The sequence below is a fragment of the Bemisia tabaci genome, chromosome 1 (assembly GCF_918797505.1).
Source record: "Bemisia tabaci chromosome 1, PGI_BMITA_v3".
Lineage (NCBI taxonomy): Eukaryota > Metazoa > Arthropoda > Insecta > Hemiptera > Aleyrodidae > Bemisia > Bemisia tabaci.
In genome coordinates this window covers 38922505-38941826 of record NC_092793.1, presented here as the reverse complement: position 1 = coordinate 38941826, position 19322 = coordinate 38922505, and the positions used below count along the sequence as shown (strand labels likewise).

The 19322-nt window shown below is 40.1% G+C and overlaps 1 protein-coding gene across 5 annotated transcripts in view; it reads right to left on the bottom strand.

The window, feature by feature from the left end:
• tim (timeless) overlaps positions 1–19322 on the bottom strand; it is a 161118-nt gene that overhangs the window by 128265 nt on the left and 13531 nt on the right. The window lies entirely within an intron of this gene.

Below are 19322 nucleotides of genomic sequence, written 5' to 3'. Positions count from 1 at the left end.
ACTTCGAAAACGGAAGATTTGTTGTTTGACAAGTTGGATTTGAATAAGGGAGCATAACATTATAACATTATCTTCAAACGTGACCGTTGACCTTGACAGTTAGGTATTAACTATACAACAAGAATGACCTAAAGGGGAGGGGGGGGGGGGTTCATGATGAAAGGAAATGAGTACATATTTAAATGGATAATGTAACTTACCTTCGCGGTAAATCTACCAAAAAGGTGAAGCTGTTTCATCTCGGACCGCTACAATTCATGGCGCGGCCAAGCCGAGCCTCACCGCGTAGTAGCTGCCGTTGGTTAGGACCGCATAGCGCTCCGGGGGCGGACCCCCTTGTGTACTCATAAGCATTCTTAGCATGGAAATGTTATGCTCTTTCATTCCGGTGAGAACACTTTTTTGCCTCAGACTCGCCGTTTTTAAGATAATCACAGATTTTGTTGAAAAAACGCGATTTCTCGCAAGATTTGACTTTCCTAGCCGTAGGAAACTACCGCCATATCTCACGAACCAGAAGTCGCAATTTGATGAATGTATAGTGTTTCTGATAGGAAATTTTATGATCTTTTTTACAGGTTCTTTGACATTTGTCCGTAGGATTGATATTTTTCAAGATATAAGCTAAAAACCGGTCGCCGGCGGCGTATTTTGGACCCCCGCCCCCCCTTTTTTCAAGATGGCGGCCTTAGCGGACAGCCGATTTCGGTAAACTTTTGATATGTTGTTCTGGTAGCCTAATGCAACATGTTTCCGCAAAAAAACCTTCTATTTATGGATTTTCCCAGATGACCCTTATTTACCCATTTCTTCTCAACTCGGTCGTAATTTTGGTATGGCTTAATTTTAAAAGAAACATGAGTTCCTCTAGCACCAAATCGAATTTTTACAACTTATATCGATTTAACACGCGATTTTTCTTAGCGATTTTAACAAAGTTGAAAAAAGTGGTTACATATATCTATTTTCATTTTAGTGAATTCATGCTCATATGGGATTTTAGTTAATTTTCCGAATAGATTTTTATTTATTTGACCTACATTATTTTTAATTAAATAATTCTTAAATTAACTTGTTTAATTGCTTATTTAATTATTGCTTATTTGCTATTTAATTGCTTTATTTACTATCCCGTAATTAAAGTATGTTGTTACACTGCAACCAAATTTCTAACATGGACAAAGTTTTTCTTGCCCACTTTCTTCAACTCTCTTTGCAGGCGTATGGTCTAATTGCAGATGGCGTGAGCAACTTTGTGGCCTGATTATAGAGTCTATGTCGATACTGCAAGACAAGACATATCATTTATCTTAATAATGCAATATATCGCATTTCGAAGTAGCGCGGTGCTGTTTTAAGTTTTCGAGGATCCGCCTGCTGGTTAATATTTTCCGACAGAAATATGAGGAATTGTCAAAGCGATCAAATTTTATAGTGTTTTCAATAAATCGACTTTAGCCGATTACGCCGAAAAAAAAAAACCCCATTCAAATATATCTTACGTTCTTTCACCGGGGGAACGACGCTACGCACCAAATATCGCCTCTTCGAAGTTGGGAAAACACTCAGGAGGCTTATGGTTTGACGTGGGCAGAGGTGCCGAGTGACGCCGTTAAATACGCGAATCTGAAGGATGAAAAGGAAAATTTTCACGGTGCAAGTGTCAACGGAGCGCGTGCCGTCGCCGCGTGATCCTGCTCTCACGTGGAGAAGTGCCGTCGTGACCACGCCGAATGCGGAGGTAGCACGTTTTTCATTTCTCCAACAGGGTTGTGCCAAGCCGCACCACACCAGTTGCGGACCTGCTAGACTTTGAGTATCTTCGGGATATAGTTTTTTGGATTCGACTAACAAATTCAAATTGTCCAATAAGCTTCATTAGCTAGAAAATTTCATTGGTGACGTAAATGTTGACTGGCTACACAATTACGATCTTGCGGGCAAAAACTAATCTAAGAATTGAAGCGCAGGGGATTGCATACTTTACAGGCCTCATTAAAAATCACGCGTAGTATGATTGAAATATTTCAGATCTTCTTGCGGACTTTCCGCATTTTTTCAGTACTTCTGGACCGTCCTTAAAAATCAGTACTCATTCCGGACGAACTGGAAATTCCAGACTAGTGGACTAGTGGCAAATGCCACAATTTAAAACAAAAAGTTTTGATAAAGAATTCAGGGAGAAAATTATAAAATAAACAAAAAATAACTTTTTTGACCTCGGCCCCTATCCTGCTTCAGTTTAAACCCGCCGAAGTTTAAAGTTACAGCCGTTACAATTTGTAAAAGGTAAGGTCATTTTTAATTGGTATGACAATTGGAAAAGTAATTAAAAGAAGTCATCGTTCCGAAATTTTGAGTTTTGAATTCTAGCATTTTAAACCAAAGAAAAACACGGACAACTTTTTATGTATTGGAAAATTCCTGCAAAGAACCGTTACAACCAAGTAAGTGCCGCCCAGTGGGAAGTAAACCCATGAATCTATACACCACCAGAAAGCTCTATTCAAGGGCAGTATTTCATTTCCTAAATAGAGCTAATGTTATTAAGACTGGTTTCTGTTCAAATTCCATCGACTCCAAGATTCTAATTGAATAAGAACTAAATTTTTGTCTTCACCAAAAACTGCTAAAAGCGCGCAAGTGCAACCCAGTGTCATGCAAACCAAAAAACCTATAGATCATCAGAAAGCTCTTTTTAAGAGTAATTTTATTTAAAAGTGAAGTTAATTGAAATCGGCTGAAATGCAGCGCGGTATGGAACGAGTCAATGGTTTAGGTTGGACACAGGCCATTTCGGCCAATCCCATGTTTGGCAGCTGAAAAGTGATCCTCACGGATTATATTTAAAGGATATGACATTAGTTTGAGCCAGATCATTTCCATTTACCCGTCACATCCTCCCAAACATGGGTATTGCGCGAATTCTTAATTTCAACTAGGGGTCATTCCACGTCAACTCAACCCGGCTCGGTACCCGACCCCCTCCGATTTGGCTGGAAATTGGTATACGGGGTCTTTACATCATTCTGAGAAACTAATTTGAAGGGGTTTCCCATCCGACGCCCCGTTCGCGAGATATCGACCCCCAAAGATGAGGTGAATTTTAGCGATATTCAAAAAAGCCCGTTTTAGCTATTCTCATTTTCTCGACTTCCCTCTCTTTGACTCTCCATAGCAAGACTCTGTATCAATCCATTATACTTTGAAAGAAAGTTTCTAGACCAGTTTTTCATGCAGATTTTGAATATGCCATCAAACTTTAGGTAAACATTATTTAAATGGCCGTAATTTAGGCTTTATACTATTTTTTCGCCATTCACTGTTCAAACTGAATTATCTAAAATACAGTCTCTCCGATTTTCGATTTTTTTTTATACTTCAAGCTTAAGATATATACTTTTGGTTGATATACTTTTTTTAATTGCTATCGGACGGTTAAGGGCCTAAAAAAATTCAAACGGGCCAAAAAAGGTCAAAAGTTGGTAAAAAAAAAGACGATTCTATACATGTTAATCCAAATATTTCGATAATTAACACTTCAATTAAAGATATTTTCCCCCAGTTTACCCTCTAAGATGTACAAAATCAGACTATCAACGCTTCCCATACATTCACCGATCGATTAACGGCCTGAGGGAAACCGGAAACCGACCAAAAATCCTCGAAATTGACGCAAAAAGACGATTTTTCATACCGTAACCGATGCTTTCCATAGATTGTAACTGCAATTTCCAATTTTCTCTATCTATTTCAACCTTCAGGTATATACTTTCGAGCAATAAACACTTACTAACGTGCATCGATGGGGCACGGAACTAAACGGAAATGAAAACCGGCCGGAAATGCTCAAAAATGACGGGAGAAGGCGATTTATTGCATAGTCAGGGGAGCATGTGTTCGAAAATTACGTTCCGTTTGCACGTTTGTGATGCAAGTTTACTCTCTTCATTTTGGTCCCTAGAATGAGAAAATCTGTGGTGGACTCTCCGATTTTGATGCCAAATGGTACTGACTTGGACCATGCAAAGGCCGAACTCGGCAGTCATTCTGATTAGAGTGTTCGGGAACACTCTAATCAAAATCATTTTCCGAGTCAGTTTCTATGACTAGCATTAGTTTTTTTTTTTTTTTTTTTTTAGGGCCGGTGCCCTTGCAGAATTTGGGTAAAGTTCTCAATTGTGCAATAAGACAATTCCGATGTGGTTTGAGTCACTGAATCTGAAAATTGCGTTTATTCTTCCGGATCACCCCTCAGTTTTCCAGAAAACTGACCAGGATAATGATAATTTTTCCGGGCGGAATCGACTTTCCGGAAAATTGGCCAGTAGCAAACTTTTGCTGGAGCAAAAATAAGAGTTGCTAGGTACCAGCGAAAATGTCTTAAAAATCACGATGAGCGCATTGGCAAAGTCTAAAATGAACTCCTTACTTCACAATTTGCATAAGAAATTTTCGAGCTTCCCACCTCAAAAACGATACCACGGCACAGGTGAACATTTCGTTACAGGAGTCATAATCCATCCAACCCCTGCTTACAAGGATACTACGCAATATTCAACATAGCTGATGCCAATCGGCCAAAACGCTTGAGATAGGACGATGATTCTAACCACCTGATAACAATCGGCGTGTTTACATTCACGTTTTTCTCGCGTTGATAGATATCCGCCGTGATTGACCTTATGCTCTCCTCAACTTGCGCGCGGAAGCGTATGGAACGACTCCTCTAACGAAATGTTCACCTGTGCTGTGGTATCGTTGTTGAGGCGGGCAGCTTAAAAAAACGCAAATTTCTTACGCAAATTGCGAAGTAAAGAGTACATTTCAGACTTTGCCGATGCGTTTGTCATGATTTTTGTGACATCGTCTATAAGGAGCAACTCTTAATTTTGCTCCAGCAAAAGTTCGCAACAGGCACATTGCAGGGCGATGGGGAGGAATGGAGGAAATTTCCGGATTCAGCGCTTCAAAATACGTAGGAATCACCTTATCTCGTCCGGGAAATTAGTATAGTAATTATTTGTTGAGTATGCTGACTTTCAAACCCCACTTTCGATACTCCTCTACCAACTTGCGCATCATGTCTGACTTTCAAACCCCACTTTCGATACTCCTCTACCAACTTGCGCATCATGTACTACGCGTCATCTTGATCTTGTGCAATCACCACTTGGTCGTCAGCAATTCCAAGAAATTGATCATAGGGAGGTTATCAGCAATGCATTGAGTTGGAGGATAGGCAGCAGATCAAAAGCTGCGCGCACTATAGGTACTTAGGGGTGCGGTTGACCCAGGATGGAAGAACGGATCAAGGGATCAAGGAAAGAAACATCCTGGCAAGGAAGGCTACAGCGATGTTTAATGGAATCCTCTGGGATCCGCGGATTTCCAAAGAGAAAAATTTACAAAGTTGAATTCAAAAGTATTCTTACATATGACAGTGAAGTTTGGCAGCTGAAGAAACGGACCCAAGCGATGTTGAGAGCTACGAATATGGATTTCTTGAGGAGGTGGCTTTAGGAATTTTTAGGAGCGATCGGGTCCGCAGTGAAAGAATGCGGCAGATCATGGGAGTCGAAAATGACATTGTATTCGACGGCATGATCAGACAGCTTGACTGGTATGGCCGTATCAACAGAATGACGGAAGAAGGACTGCCGAAGAAGATGCTTGATTGGGTTCCTCCCAGGAGGAGACGAAGGGGATGCCCAGTGAAAGGGTAGCGACATAGGGTTTTAGAAGGAATGAAGGTATGTAAACTCCCTGAAAGGCTTTTCGAGGATCGGGAACTTTGCTCCACATTTGACGTTCTGGCCATTAAAGTGCCAAAATCGGCCGCCATCTTGGATTTTGTGCATTTCCGTGGGTCGAGGGTAGGGTGTACCATATTTTTGAGTTTTGCGAAAATCAAGTTGGTCAACCCCTAAAAAGTTTCTATGTAGTCTCTAAATGAACCCCCTAAAAGGAAAAAAATTTAAAAAAATTTTAACCCGTGCCTCAAAGGGCCTAAACCCAAAATTCAAAAAGGAGGAGTTGCGTTTTGGGCCTTTTCCGGCCCCACCTGGATTTTGCTAAATGTTTCATATTTTCAAAGTACTAGTTTTAGGTAGACTCTGTGCCAAATATTAGACCGAACGGAGCCCATGCAAGGGCGCAGCAGCGCCTCAAACCCAAAATCCTGGAATCGAAAAACAATTATTTTCGTCGACTTTTTCGACTGTTATCACTCTTCCAGCTCATGATTCTTACGTATTTTTTTGCGTACTTTTCGTTTCTGGCCTTTTTAAAGGCCTCCGATAAATTTTAAGGGGCCTTATGGCCCATTGTTGCCATTTTTGGCCCATTTTTAGGGGTTTTTTCCATTTAACACATTCAAAACTCAATTTAATCCAAAAACTGTGTACATTTTTTGAAAAGTACGTAAAGAAATGAATAAAAGAGGTTCAGTAAAATTTTTTCCTATGTTGTCAAATTTCCGAGAAAATTCGTCCCAAAGTGTCAAAAACGGCAAAAAATCGATAAATCGCCGCGTCTAAGGTTCAAGAAAGTGGAGTACATTTTTCATACTGTACCAGATAACAGCTCTTATCCATCCATACAACATACTAAAATATCATAGTTGTACCTGGATTCCCACGATGTGAAAATTGACCGAGATGTCGATTTTAGCGGCCTTTTTATACTTGAAGGCAGCTCTTTTGAATGTTTTTCGACCTTAGTCACCCTCTATGGGTGTGTACTATATGTATTTTTCTACGTACTTTTCATATCTGGCCATAAAAATGGCTTCCTGTGAATTTTAAAAGGCCTAACGGTCCATTGTTGCCAATTTTCACCAATTTTTAGGGGTTTTTTTCAAGTTTACGTGTGTGAAACTTAATTTAATCTAGAAACCGTGTACAATTTCGGAAAGAACGTAAAAAAATACATAGAAATGTGATTTGTACCTTTTCCCTACGTTGCCAAATTTTCGAGAAAAAATCGTCCTGAAGCGTCAAAAATGCCAAAAATTGGATTAATCATCACGTCGGAGGTTCCAGGAAGTGAATTTCAAGTTTTTTTTCACTACAAATAACGTATCGAAAATGGAAAATTGCAATGCATCTCAAGGAACATGTAATGGCGCAGATGAACGTGACAAAACGGGCCCTCAAGGTGCTTTTACTTTATCCTTCACTCCAGTTCACCTCTTTATTCCTGTAACCTCGAGATAATCCTTGGTTCTCAAGATGCTTGCTACAGGCCAAATATACCGAAGAACAGAAAATGCGTGGAGAAAGTGTCCCACGATCCACATGAATGTCATAATTCACTTCCTGGAACCTCCGACGTGATGATTAATCCAATTTTTGGCATTTTTGACGCTTCAGGACGATTTTTCTCGAAAATTTGGCAACGTAGGGAAAAGGTACAAATCACATTTCTATGTATTTTTTTACGTTCTTTCCGAAATTGTACACGGCTTCTAGATTAAATTAAGTTTCACACACGTAAACTTGAAAAAACCCCTAAAAATTGGTGAAAATTGGCAACAATGGACCGTTAGGCCTTTTAAAACTCACAGGAAGCCATTTTTATGGCCAGATATGAAAAGTATGTAGAAAAATACATATAGTACACACCCATAGAGGGTGACTAAGGTCGAGAAACATTCAAAAGAGCTGCCTTCAAGTATAAAAAGGCCGCTAAAATCGACATCTCGGTCAATTTTCACATCGTGGGAATCCAGGTACAACTATGATATTTTAGTATGTTGTATGGATGGATAAGAGCTGTTATCTGGTACAGTATGAAAAATGTACTCCACTTTCTTGAACCTTAGACGCGGCGATTTATCGATTTTTTGCCGTTTTCGACACTTTGGGACCAATTTTCTCGGAAATTTGGCAACATAGGAAAAAATTTTACTGAACATTTTTTATTCATTTTTTTACGAACTTTTCAAAAATGTACACAGTTTTTGGATTAAGTTGAGTTTTGAATGTGTTAAATGGAAAAAACCCCTAAAAATGGGCCAAAAATGGCAACAATGGGCCATAAGGCCCCTTAAAATTTATCGGAGGCCTTTAAAAAGGCCAGAAACGAAAAGTACGCAAAAAAAATACGTAAGAATCATGAGCTGGAAGAGTGATAACAGTCGAAAAAGTCGACGAAAATAATTGTTTTTCGATTCCAGGATTTTGGGTTTGAGGCGCTGCTGCGCCCTTGCATGGGCTCCGTTCGGTCTAATATTTGGCACAGAGTCTACCTAAAACTAGTACTTTGAAAATATGAAACATTTAGCAAAATCCAGGTGGGGCCGGAAAAGGCCCAAAACGCAACTCCTCCTTTGGGCAAGCGACATATCAATTCTGAAGGAAAATTGCAAGTTACGGGCCTCGGGACGGAAATTTCGTCCGTTTTGGCGTATCTTGAGAAGGGTCACAAACGGCCCAATGGCGACGTGAGGCTATGGGCCTGCGGGGCGCGCCGCGGCCGGCTGGCCGCTGAGCGCGCGCGCAGGGCAGGGTTGCGCATCGCCGCATTACACCGGCGTAGAGAAACGGACGGTGGGGTGGGAGGGGGATATCCGGTGGAAATGCGCCACATTTCCTATCCAGAATGAAAATGCATTATACTTTTTCAATATAATAGATGAGGAAATATGAGCCATACAAGGGAGTGATGAAAAGAGTGACAAATACATACATATGTAGTTTGTACGATTAGGAGCGTAAGTGGGGAAAGAGGTGTGTGAAAAAACGGCCAAAAATGCCTCAAGGCATTTTCGAATTTTGATCACTCGGGGTGATCTAGAAACTTCCGAGACGCCCAAAACCGGTCGCCGTTTTGCTTAGAAGCGCCGGGTTGCGACGTTGCCATTTTTTAAAGTGGAAACCTTTAAAAATTCATATCTCCGCCGCATCTCAACCGATTTCAATGAACTTTTTTTTAAAATGTTCCTCTTAAATAGAGCTTTCTAGTTATATATAGTTTTCTGGGGTTTACTTGGCTTTAAGTGGCACTTACGCGGTTTTAGCAGTTTTTGATAGACACAAAAAATTTAGTTTTTATTTTACCACGATCGTGGAATCGACGGAATCTAAACAAAAACCAGTCTGAATGAAAGTTCAGATTCTCACCTTTCTAACGAGCACAAGATCATCCCGGGGAAACGTTTAGTTCCCGAGATATGACCGCTCAAAGTTGGTCACATGCGCTTTTGCGCAATGTGAATGCGCCTTATCACTAAGTCATTCGCGAACTGGGGGTCCCTTATGTTCAATTTACGTTGAAATAATTACACAGAGCAGTAAGGTGTACAACACGAGCCGTATTTTCACCTTCGGCTGCCGATGTGCGACGTTGCCATTTTTTGAAGTGAAAACTCTTAAAAATGCATAACTCCGCTGCATTTCAACCGATTTCAATGAACTTTTTTTTTAAAATGTTCCTCTTAAATAGAGCTTTCTAATGGTATCTAGGTCTCAGGATTTTATTTACCTTAGGGAGGCACTTAGGTCGTTTATATGGTTCTTTGCAGAGATTTTTCATACGGAAAATAGTGTTGCTATTTTTTTTCTTTTTTTTCGGAAGAGGGTCTGTATTTCCCCCGATTTTTTTTAACATTCAAACTAGATCGGAGGATCACCATCGCTTCCAGTATAATGCAAAAATCTTGGTAAATTAGCAACACCACCTTCTCTTGTACAATGAGAGCGTCGCTTTCAATATTTGTACATGTAAGACTAGTGATTAAAAGAATCCCTTTTTTAAAAGTTCTTTCTTTTAAATTTTACCATTTCAAACCCTCCCACAACCCGCGGGGAAACAAAAAAAAAAAAAAAATAGCAACACTATTTTCCGTATGAAAAATCTCTGCAAAGAACCATATAAACGACCTAAGTGCCTCCCTAAGGTAAATAAAATCCTGAGACCTAGATACCATTAGAAAGCTCTATTTAAGAGGAACATTTTAAAAAAAAGTTCATTGAAATCGGTTGAAATGCAGCGGAGTTATGCATTTTTAAGAGTTTTCACTTCAAAAAATGGCAACGTCGCACATCGGCAGCCGAAGGTGAAAATACGGCTCGTGTTGTACACCTTATGCTCTGTGTAATTATTTCAACGTAAATTGAACATAAGGGACCCCCAGTTCGCGAATGACTTAGTGATAAGGCGCATTCACATTGCGCAAAAGCGCATGTGACCAACTTTGAGCGGTCATATCTCGGGAACTAAACGTTTCCCCGGGATGATCTTGTGCTCGTTAGAAAGGTGAGAATCTGAACTTTCATTCAGACTGGTTTTTGTTTAGATTCCGTCGATTCCACGATCGTGGTAAAATAAAAACTAAATTTTTGTGTCTATCAAAAACTGCTAAAACCGCGTAAGTGCCACTTAAAGCCAAGTAAACCCCAGAAAACTATATATAACTAGAAAGCTCTATTTAAGAGGAACATTTTAAAAAAAAGTTCATTGAAATCGGTTGAGATGCGGCGGAGATATGAATTTTTAAGGTTTCCACTTTAAAAAATGGCAACGTCGCAACCGGCGCTTCTAAGCAAAACGGCGACCGGTTTGGGGTCGTCTCGGAAGTTTCTAGATCACCCCGAGTGATCAAAATTCGAAAATGCCTTGAGGCATTTTTGGCCGTTTTTTCACACACCTCTTTGCCGTAACTACAGAACAGCCCTGAAAATCTCCGGGAAATAAAAGCTGCTATTGTCAATTTACCTGTTGATCATCCAAAAGAAAATTCTCACCCACCGGAGGTACCGGAAACCACTGGCATTTGACTAATTAAAAAAATATGTGCGATGTTGTCGAATAGTAAGCCCTTCACGCGATCAAATGCGATTAGTGTAAATTTAACTGGAAAATTTGACGAAAAATTCGATGAAAGAAAATTACCCTAAATTTGGGAAGTGCTGCAAGTGTTTTTCTACCATGTGAAGTGTTCGCACATGAATGTCAATGGCAGTGCGTGGAAAACCTCTGATCTGCTAATTCCAATATAGAATGAAAAATGTAGAATCCCTGTGATACATAGTGTCCATGTTTTTAAAAATGTTTACATTTTTATGAGGAGTGGAGGCGCGTATCAAAAAATGCTAGCCGTCGATCGCTGGTTCAAGAGAATTTGGAGACTGATTTTACGGCAAAAATCGACGTGTTATTCGACATTGCTTTGTGCAATTCTCTAGATATCATGGAAAATGAAAAGGATGAAACATTTTTAATTCTTCAGCGAATACCTGAAAAATAATGCCTAATATCTACAGTGAAGGATACTATTCTTGCAGCAGAGGAGAGGAGAGCAGACGAGAAGAAAGCTCGCGCCCAGGAGAGAGTTTCCAGACAGGAAAAATTCAAGCTAGCTTATGAGTCCTGCTAAACGGAAGAAAGTACGTTATTTCTTTTTATATAAAATCATTGAAGGTTGATTGTATCAATAAGACTCTGTTTACCCTCCTTTTCATTGGTTCATTTGACGTGGCATCAATTAGAAAGTTTTATTCAAGAGGTTCAATCTGGCTTACCCACTTACATTTTCTGGTACTCAAATCCCGCTTAAAACTATATTTTTTCGATCAGCTAACAGTACATTTAAGATTATAGCAAGTATTTAGGGGGGTGGGGTGGGATGGCAGTACCAGAAAAAGTATCCTCTTCATTTTCCATGATATCTAGAGCATTGCATAAAGCAATGTCGAATAACAAGTCGATTTTTGCCGTAAAATCAGTCTCCAAATTCTCTTGAACCAGCGATCGACGGCTAGCATTTTTACTTTCTCGCTCCCCTAGGGTAGAGAGGAAGTATTGTCATCCTTCAAGGAAAAAAAAGTTGAAATTTCATCATTTCTAGACGTTTTAAGGTCACAGGAGTAAAAACAACCATACTTGAAAAAATGTGTGTTCGTCCGTCCGACGTCCCCCAAATCTGTCTACAGCGATATCTCAGAGTCTATCTGGTCGATGTCATTCAAAATTCTAGGAGCACCATCTGGTTCATTAATTTAAGTTCCTAGGCGGTCTTTGGACTAAACTAAAAATTGAAGGGTTACGCGTCATATAGCGAGGAGAGCACTTTGGTCACATGGAGAGCTCATGGACTGTAGATTTTGAAAAAGTGCCTTTAATTATTTAAAAGTTGGCTCAAAAGCACCACCTGAGTCATTAATTTAATTGTAAGTTCCCATAGGATCCTTGGACTAATCTCATAATTGCAGGGGGGCCGATAGGAATCGCTCAATTCTCCGATAAATGAGTCGGGACGCTCCTAGATAATAGCAGCAAACCCTTTGAGTCAGGTGAAACCTAGGAATTCAAATGCATTATATAATGCATCATATACTATCTCCAAAATTACTCCGTAGGTATACACGAACAAAATTAGACAACTAATTAGATACTTACATTTCATAATATGAATCTCCGAAGCTAACGCAAGAACTGACACTTAGATCTTTATTGGAAACTAATGTGTTTGTTGTTAATGAATTTAGAATCCCGGCAGATTCCATCTTTCGCGGTTCCTTTTTACGAGGTACTGAACACAAATATAACATAATAATACTGCACAAACATGATTGATTTAGTGATTGATAATAAAGCGCGTTATAACCCGTCCAGGTTTGTTGTTGTTGTTGTTGTTGTTTAAATACACGGGGAGACGAGCAGCAAGGAGGTGGCGCTATCGGCGGGCGGGTAGTGAACCATTTCCAGCGGGGAGACTTGCCCGCCAAAGGGGTACGTGCAAAACGGGCCGTTTCACGCTCGTGTCGGATACCATTGAAACTTGCCCTATTCATTCATCTAACAATGCCCCATGTTTTCCCAAAGTTTCAAGTCCCCCAAATTTTTTTTTTTTTTTTGGGGGGGGGGGGGAAGTGGCGGGGGGTCAAAGTTGAAAATCCGCGAATTTTCGCGAATTTTTTACTCGAAAACTACGAAATATTTCGAAACGTCGTTTCAACGAGCGTTTTCAGCGTGAAAAGAGCTTTCAATGTATAATATCATACAGTTTTGTCGACTTAAACTCGAGTTATCGCTTCCGAAGCGCCGGAACGCTAAAAGATGACCCGCTTTTTTGTCACGTTCGGGCCTTTAATTTCTCTGGAAAACTGATATGTTGTTCCCGACTCTCTATGGCACCTATATGTCTTAACCGTATCCTGGGGAAATGTTTTGTTCGCGAGTTATAAGCGCAAAAAGGAGCGAAAGTTGGAAAAACCGGCTATTTTGAACTGCGCGCGGCAACGGATTAGGAGACAAGTGGCAACAATGCGAGGTCGGCAGAGGAGTGTGATTCGCCGAACGGAGCAGGAGGGGCGTTCTCCTTCTAACCCATGCGACGATAAAGGCCCGAAACTTGCAATTTTCCTTCAGAATTGATATGTCGCTTGCCAAAATTTTTGAATTTTGGGTTTAGGCCCTTTGAGGCACGGGTTAAAATTTTTTTTAAATTTTCCTTTTAGGGGGTTCATATAGAGACTACATAGAAACTTTTTACGGGTGGACCAACTTGATTTTCGCAAAACTCAAAAATAAGGTACACCCTAAATAAGGGTTTGGGGTGGAGGGGCGGGGAGGGGATTGAGGGGGGAGGGGTAGGTGAGGGTGTCGTCACGGGGTTAAGGGGGGTGATGAGAGTTGGAAAACCAAGTTGTCCATGAGGTTTTTGCATACATTTTCGACATCTGTAATTAGTGTGATTTAATTGAGAAAAGTGCACATTGAATGAGGGGCGCGGGGAGGGGGATTTTTTCATGGCGGAGGGTAACTGGTACCAAAGGGGACATATGCAAACCATTTTCGGAATTTTTGTTTCACTTCCAACGGAGTTACAGCGTTTATACGCAGCTTTTACGAAAAACTCATCAACCCATAAAACCACCCCTAACGCGATCGCCCATAACTTTTACCCTAATTGTTCGATTTCAAAAATCTAAAAGCTGTTTGATAGGAAAATTTACAGACTTTTGACTTAATTCGTCGAAAACCCCAAAATAAGTGAGATTTTGGGGGAAAACGTGATTTTCCGCCATTTTTTCAAGATAACGGCCATTTCCGGGCAAAATTTTTGTTGGCAAACATCAGACTCGGATTCAGTGACCAAAGTTACGTGGGAATCCGTCTCACTTTTTTCTCCTCAGATTATCGCGAAGTAGACCCCTTTTTTGGGCCAGATTGACTGGACTAGTCTGTAACTTCTACAACAAAATAAGGAACAAATTATAAAATAAGTTAAAAACTCATCAATTCTGGCGAAATGGTTCCGATACGTTTTATTTGAGTGTCAGCTGCAGCCCGTGTCCGGTACACGGGCAGTTATCGCAAGTGTGCTAGAATCTCCGCGGTGTCCTGCCGTGCCGGCCGGGGAGAACACTGAGAACAAGGGATTCTCATATCTACTGTTTTTACAAATAACATGGTTTTCAGTTCATATCTCGCCGAAAAATTACGCTTGAAGTCTGAAACTTTGCACAGGCATTCTTGAGAGCTCCAGAATTCGAAAAAAACGTTTGCCCTAAAAATGGCGGATGTCAGCGACCGCTATTGTTACATACGAGGGGGGACCCAAAAAAAACCGGAATTTTGCTGTAACTTGGCAACAATGAAAAATATTCCTGTTCCACCGCTAGGAGGTGTAACTAGGAGCTATGAAGAGTCACTAGATCAAATTTCAACATCGTAGCATATTTTTCTTCCATTTTGGCGAGACTTGGCTTCAGGGGTGTTTGGCGACTTCGTAGTTTTTGAAGATGGGTCAATTTCAGTAACAACACTTAGAGCTCAAATTTTTCTCTCTTGCTCGATAAAAATACGGCTTTCTCCGTTGATATTTTAAAGTGCTGCTTCTGAAGGATAAGCCTTATCAAAAAGTTCAGTGTAAGTACGGTTTTTCAGTTTCAAAATGGTCTGTATCGCCCGAAACCCCTGTACGGCTCTAAAACCGCTATCGCCATCGGCTAGAACCGATGAAAACATGAAATAAATCGCGTTTTTGTGAATGAACATGGTTAAATATCGTTTTGTCTACTAGCAGATATCACTTGGATGTATTACGGAAATATTCAGAACATTTGCTGTGAAAAATTTTGGCATAAAACGCGTTGTTGCCGAATTGATCCCCTATTTTGCGCGCTAGCCGGTGACGGCCGCCTGGCGTTCAGCCTACGTTCGAACAATAAATCACACTTTAAAACGAAGAAAAACATTTTTTCACATATGTTATAGGTAAATCATGTTCCCGGCAACATTCACTCCAAAAATTGTCAGAGTTTAGCCACACATAGCCTATGAAAATCACCTATCTTCAAAAACTACGAAGTCGCCAAACACCCCTGAAGCCAAGTCTCGCCAAAATGGAAAGAAAATGTGCTACGATGTTGAAATTTGGCCTAGTGACTCCTCATAGCTCCTAGTTACACCTCCTAGCGGTGGAACAGGAATATTTTCCATTGTTGCCAAGTTACAGAAAAATTCCGGTTTTTTTTGGGTCCCCCCTCGTACAGGGTGTACCAAAAGTCCGTCCCACCCCTGCTAACTTTTGAACGAATTGAGCTAGGGTAATGAAACTTTGGGAATCTTCCTATCTCAACGGGGATTTTGGTCAATTTTGGATCTCCTCTCAGGGGGGGGCGGGGGGGCCCCAACTTTTTTTTTTCAAATGGCAACCCCTATCTTGTGATACATCATTCGAAAGAGCATAAAAAACTAAGAATTTTGGCGCAAACCGCAGATCAATATCTTAATTTTTGACCGAGTTAGGATAGGTCAAAGGTCAAATTTGACCTATTTTCAAAAAATCATAACTCCGGTTCAAATTATTATAAAGAAAAAATAAAACGGGACAATCTACCAAATTGTGTCCGCTTTTAAGTTAAAATTGCAGAAATCACTTCGCTGTAATTTTAAGGGGGGGGGGGGGCTCGGACCCCCAAATACGTCAATTCAAAGGTCATTCAATTTTCTCGCGAAAAAAGGCAATTTCCCCTAGATTTGCCTCCACATTATCTCAGTAAGGTCAAAATTAGTTCAACATTACGTTGGCAAGTCCCCCAATTTCGGGAAAAGTTAAAAAAAAACGAAATATAAGGTGATTAAATTTGACCGTTTAAATTTCGTTTTTTTGTTAACTTTTCCCGAAAGAACCCCGCACAGAGCATGGGCTCAGCGGCTCTCGATGAAAGTTGATGAAACTTTAATAGATTGTTATAAAGTTCATAATTAAGGGAAAGCCAAAAAAATTAGCTCACTTTTACGGGTAGAAGCTGAGATATTCGCGATTGAACCCGACTATTTTCTGTGCGGCGGAGGTAAATGGGCGCTCCGCGTCGCCGTCGCCTTACCTTGCTCGAGCACTTCGGCCAGGAAACCCCCTCTCCCCACCAGGTAGCTACGATGTCGCATTGTTTACACTCACAAGGGGAACTTACGGACCTACTGCCTTCGATTGGGCTGAATTTTTTTTTACAGACTCTATGGACCAATTATAGAGGTTAAGTTGAGCCGTTTTCCCGAATGCGCAATAGGAAGGACGTAAAAAATTCCCAAAAGTTGCGTTTTCGGCGTGTGATTTGGTCGTGCGGCGCTTGGCAACACTGAAGCAGCCTCTTGTACCGCTTTATCGGCCTGAAGGTTTCAGCGGAGTCGGAGCCCTACTGGACACGTACTGGTTCCATGATAGTGATGTCCCGGGTTCGATCCTCGAATTTTTAATCTGCATTACCACGTAACATTTTATTTTTAATTCTTCATCCGCATTTATAAATCAAGCAGTTCCGATCACTATCCCCCCCCCCCCTCATTTTACGTACATTATCCCCGATATTTATTCACATGGCCACATATAATCGTATGAAACTTCATTGATATAAATTAATGAATTAAAAAGCAAAGGGCTAAAATAATGTGTTTCTTGGTGACCCTTGCGTGCACATGGGTTTTGGGTTGCTCTTAGATTTATTTACACATTACATATTTTTCCAGGAAAACATTGGGAGATAATGTAGTAACAAATAAGGTTTTCTTTTGCTTTTTAATTCATTAATTTATATCAATGAAGTTTCATACGATTATATGTGGCCAATGTGAATAAATATCGGGGGATAATGTACGTAAAATGAGGGGGGGGGGGGATAGTGATCGGAACTGCTTGATTTATAAATGCGGATGAAGAATTAAAAATAAAATGTTACGTGGTCATGCAGATTAAAAATTCGAGGATCGAACCCGGGACATCACTATCATGGAACCAGTACGTGTCCAGTAGGGCTCCGGACTCCGCTGAAACCTTCAGGCCGATAAAGCGGTACAAGAGGCTGCTTCAGTGTTGCCAAGCGCCGCACGACCAGATCACACGCCGAAAACGCAACTTTTGGGAATTTTTTACGTCCTTCCTATTGCGCATTCGGGAAAACGGCTCAACTTAACCTCTATAATTGGTCCATAGAGTCTGTAAAAAAAAATTCAGCCCAATCGAAGGCAGTAGGTCCGTAAGTTCCCCTTGTGAGTGTAAACAATGCGACATCGTAGCTACCTGGTGGGGAGAGGGGGTTTCCTGGCCGAAGTGCTCGAGCAAGGTAAGGCGACGGCGACGCGGAGCGCCCATTTACCTCCGCCGCACAGAAAATAGTCCGGGTTCAATCGCGAATATCTCAGCTTCTACCCGTAAAAGTGAGCTAATTTTTTTGGCTTTCCCTTAATTATGAACTTTATAACAATCTATTAAAGTTTCATCAACTTTCATCGAGAGCCGCTGAGCCCATGCTCTGTGCGGGGTTCCTTGGGGACTTGCCAACGTAATGATGAACTAATTTTGACCTTACTGAGATAATGTGGAGGCAAATCTAGGGGAAATTGCCTTTTTTCGCGGGAAAATTGAATGACCTTTGAATTGACGTATTTGGGGGTCCGAGCCCCCCCCCCCCCCCTTAAAATTACAGCGAAGTGATTTCTGCAATTTTAACTTAAAAGCGGACACAATTTGGTAGATTGTCCCGTTTTATTTTTTCTTTATAATAATTTGAACCGGAGTTATGATTTTTTGAAAATAGGTCAAATTTGACCTTTGACCTATCATAACTCGGTCAAAAATTAAGATATTGATCTGCGGTTTGCGCCAAAATTCTTAGTTTTTTATGCTCTTTCAAATGATGTATCACAAGATAGGGGTTGCCATTTGAAAAAAAAAAGTTGGGGGCCCCCCGTGCCCCCCCCTGAGAGGAGACCAAAATTTTGACCCCTCCCCCCCCCAAAAAAAAGATGGTCCCCATTGAGATAGGAAGATTCCCAAAGTTTAATTACCCTAGCTCAATTCGTTCAAAAGTTAGCAGGGGTGGGACGGACTTTTGGTACACCCTGTATGAGTCCTCATATGTGACTGCAGCCCACCATGTGCAGTGGAGCATCACAAAACTTTAGTCATGTGAAATACAAACAAGACCTTACAGCGTTCTGCAAAGAAGTCACTGAACTTGGGAACGGATATAAAGTGACAAAACACTGCGTCTTTATCTACTTTCGATGCTTTACAAGTTACATCCTGATAAAAATTTCCCCTGAGAGTGAACCCGAGATCACATGTGCTCCCCTGAGGAATAGCCAGGAAAGCCCCTGTGCTCCCAAGGGAGTGAACAGGGCGTCACCTGTGCACCCATGGGAGTCAGGGAATTTTCAGTCCCGTCCCTCCGTCCCCGCGCGTCCCATATCTTTAAGGTTCGGTTGGCGGACTTCCGGCTTCTTGGTTGTTTTTTTATATTATTTATTTTTCAATCTATTTTATTTAATTATTGATTTATTTTCATTCATTTTTTTCAGGTGCGTTATAACCCAAAGATGCTTCGGAGCCCAATAAATTTGATATACTACGACTATTTTATTAAAATAATTTAACATATTTTATTTATTTATAAAAATACATTATATTCTAGGTACTTGTTAATTTCTCATTTCCATCTACATTATTTTATTTAATTTATTTATTTTAATCTATTTTTATTTCATTTATTTTAATCTATTTTTATTTTATTTATTTTAATCTATTTTTATATTATTTATTTTAATCTATTTTTATATTATTTATTTATTTAAATCTAATTTTATTTTATTTATTTTGATCTATTTTTTTTATTTTAATCTATATTATGTTATTTTATTATGTTAATTAATATTGGATATTTATTCATTTTTCATTTCATTTTATTTAATTTCATTCATTTATTTCTCTTCGTTTTAAAAACTATATACATATTTTTTTCATTTGATTCATGTGTTATTCACTTCTTTCTTTCCAAAAATTGATTTACTTTTTTGATATTTTTGTTTCAATG